General features: G+C 37.1%; 1 pseudogene; it reads right to left on the reverse strand.

Moving 5' to 3' along the window:
- LOC101591395 overlaps positions 1–663 on the reverse strand; it is a 10,321-nt pseudogene extending 9,658 nt beyond the window's left edge.
- Positions 664–3,742: the final 3,079 nt, after the last annotated feature.

The following is a 3,742-nucleotide window of genomic DNA, read 5'->3' on the forward strand; positions in this document are numbered from 1 at the left end:
GCCCCAAGAACCTTCACCTTGCTTGTTGGATTTTTCTTTCATTTTCTTTGATTTAATTTTCACAAGAGCTTTTATTCCAAAATTTAAATTTTGACTTTGCTTTAAACTGACTCCAGGTTTCTGTGCAGGAGCCACTCATAATGCATTGTGCACTTCAGGAGTTGGTTTTAGAGTGCACGTTTATGGTTCATCACACTTCTCAGAAAACCGGTTGTCATTGTCCATGTCATCATCTGCCGCATTGCTCACCATGGGTAAACGGGGCTGTGCACACTCTCTGAGCTCTCCAACTTCATGATGGCCCACAGCTGAGGGGACTGGTTCAACTTCATAGGCAGCTTCTTCTGCTGAGCCGTGAGCAGGCCAGCCTTCATTTCTTTGTCTTGTGACTCAAGCAGAGTGAGCAACACAGTTTTACTTGGAGGTAGCAATAGGCCATCAGCATAGTGTCCTCGGTTGTGATGGAAAGCACAGTTTTGTTTTTGACATCCCATTGGCTGAAGTATCATGGAATTTAACTGCGATTTTTATCAATCTCCATGTGTCAAAACCTACACATCTGTTGAAAACAATGTCCTTGCCATATTGTGCAGTTTCTTTTCCTAGTGCAGCTTCACAGTGATAGAATGGACAAGTATCCCCTTTGGCACGTTTGGAATAGAAAAAAAATAGCAGTATTCATTTTGAGTAAACGTGCTTAGTGAATTCCCAGATCAGAGATAGCTTTCCAAAGTAGGCTACTGCTGCTGAGGTGAGGACCAGTTCTGAGTCTTCTTGAAATGGGCTTAATCTTCCAATCTTCCAAATGACAACTCAAGCACAGAAATCGTCTTTAAATGTAATCATTAGCTTGTTGTTCTCAAAGGGAATGTCTGTGCCTTCACTGAGTTCCAATCTCTTAGGCACTTAATACTAGTCAATTTTCCAGGAATTTTTTGGGCAGGGAATATCCCCAAATCAAAGAACAGAAACTTTGCCAAATCAATGACACTATTTCTGACTCCTGCCTGCTGCCACGTCTTTTTTCTTTCTTAGATATTATCATCTCCAGCTTCTTTTTTACATCTCTTCCCTTTCCTGATCTTCTCCCTCCACATTCCTCCTCTAATTTGTCTATCAAAATTTGCAGGGGTTTTTTAATTTTATTTTTAGGGAATGGTGTATAGGTTGTTCAGGGTCTCACTACTAGATCAGACTCATAATGATCCGACTGTTTATGGCCTCCCAAGATCTGGGATTACAGAGTGCATCACCATGCCCAGTCTCAATTGCCCTGGGGGCAGTGCCAGTAGGCCTGGGTGTAGAAACTCCAGTTTCTGCATCTGCTTGCATGCACTTTAATCCACTGAGCTATCTGGCCAGCCCACAATTTACAATTTACATTTACATTCTGATGAGCTCATGTTATGATATATAATATTTAAATTCATTGATGATATTATTTCCTATACATAGTATATCTTTTCTACTTATTTCTATTTCCTCTCTTCACACCACACCCATGATTCTTGCACCACTACCACCCCCCTTGTCTCCTTCTATTTGTTCTTATTATTCTCTTTGTTTACACATTGCCTCACTTTAATGAGAAATAACATTATATTTAAACTCATGTCTGGTTAATTTCACTCAACATTGTATTTTCCAAGTGCACACATTTTCCTATTTATGTATCAAATTTGATATTATTTAGAGTTAAGCAGTATTCCATTATATATGGATACTGCATATTATATTCAATCTTTTGATGGGCATACAGGTTACATCTAGGATTTAGCTATTAAAAATTGTACTTTTATAAACATTTGTACATATGTATCACTGTGCTATAATATGTTAAGCTTCTGGTGAAAATGCCTAGATGGGGAATGGCTGGGTGATGTGAAATTTCTAATTTTGATGGTTTGAGAATTCTTCCTACTATTTTCCATACTGGTTTTACTAGTTTCATTCCCAGTAAAAATTAAGAATAGTTCCCCTTTTACCACAACCATTCCAGAATTTCTTATTATTTGGATTCTACTTGCTGTTTCTTTGCTGTGCTAAGGCCATCAGGAAGATATTTTTATATTGCCTATAGTTCTGTTAAAATACACAGGGAGGAGATCTAACCCAATGTAACATAAGGGAGGAGGCTCATATGATCCCAAAAGTGGAAGCTTGTGCTCATATCTATAAGGTTGAGATCTCTTGATGTCCATGATGAGATGAAAAAAGAAAATGATAAGCAAACATGGAGCAACAACATGAGCAAGGCATATAACTAAGCAAAATGACACACAAACATGAAAAAAATCCATGTGGTCAACCTATAGGAAGTACCAAAATGACACACACATGTGATAGAATACATGAGACTTATGTACATGTATTCTATGAAAGAAGTCTGACCAGAGTGCATAACTTCCATGTTGAATCAGAACAGTTGAAAAGTATGTCAAAACACTGGACTAGAAAGAAACTAGGCCCTGAGAAAGTGGCACACTAAGCATGCCCAGTGATAAAGGCCATCTAGAGTAAAAGCACATTTAAGAGTTGGAGTACAAAATTGTAAAGAGGAATAGGCAATCACTCAAGCAAGAGACAGTTACCAATAGCTATTCTTCACAAAACAATGAGAAAGCTGACATAATAATCATGAAAACCATAGACAGAGGAGAAAACAGTTCATTTAATTTTTTTTTACCCACATGAAATATGAATGATCTATTCTGGAATGAGGTTAATAACAAACTTCTTTCATCTCTTTACTGACCCCTACACAGAATGTTATCAAAATGAGGAAAGACAAGTTTGTTATTTACTATTTCAACTCTCTTTAAAAATAGAAAAAAAAAAGAAAAAAGATACAAATGGAAGATTAACTTGAGGCAGATCTATCACATTTTTGCCAGCAGGGAAAAATACAGAGACACTGAACTTTCCCTCCTGTCTCCCACAAGGTGGGACACACTAGAAACTTTCTAGCACAATTAGGAAATTTCCTGAGTTTCCCAGGTTAGGAGGGAGAAAGATGAAAAGAAAAAAATTCCTTCTCAGCCATAGATTTTGGAGATAGATAAAAATGTTCAAAAGCATCTTACCTCTTTCTGAACAATGGAAAATATATTAGCATATTTTACCATGGTGGAGTCTACTTCCATAGCTCGTGTCTAGGATTTTTTCTGTTCTAAGTGAAGAATAGGCTAAGACAAGTACAAAAGATAGCTAGGTTTTACATTTATTGAAGGTAGGAAAAGAAACAAGCTCTGCAGAGCAAGGTTAAACCAAGGAAAAATTAGGAATCGAACTGCAATTTACAACATAAGAGCAACCCATTGCAAAAGAACAAAATAGCCTGAAGCTCAATGGTGACAATTTTTTGTATCTCCAACTCAGGGGCATGATGTCAGGTGTAGGCTATGCTGTGCAAAAGTATAAAATTCTCACAAGAAATCCACAAGAAGGCTTTAAGAACTGTTCTGCACATGTGTCCTGGATCTTAACAATTAACAAATCATGCCCACTTTCCTACACTGCCCTAATCTGCCACCTTAGAAAGACTCAAAACTGATTTTCTCAAGGCCCTTTGCCAGAAACAGGCCTTTGCACATATTACTGCATCAGTTATAAAGGGAAATCATCCCTTAACAGAAAAAGATTTGCCTTTAAATATCGCTACTAAAAACTGCAAGTTGATTTATATAGCAAGGACATTTTAGGTAAGAAATATGCTTGAATTAAACTGAAATATATATATATA

Source organism: Octodon degus, unplaced genomic scaffold (assembly GCF_000260255.1).
Source record: "Octodon degus isolate 3935 unplaced genomic scaffold, OctDeg1.0 scaffold00063, whole genome shotgun sequence".
NCBI lineage: Eukaryota > Metazoa > Chordata > Mammalia > Rodentia > Octodontidae > Octodon > Octodon degus.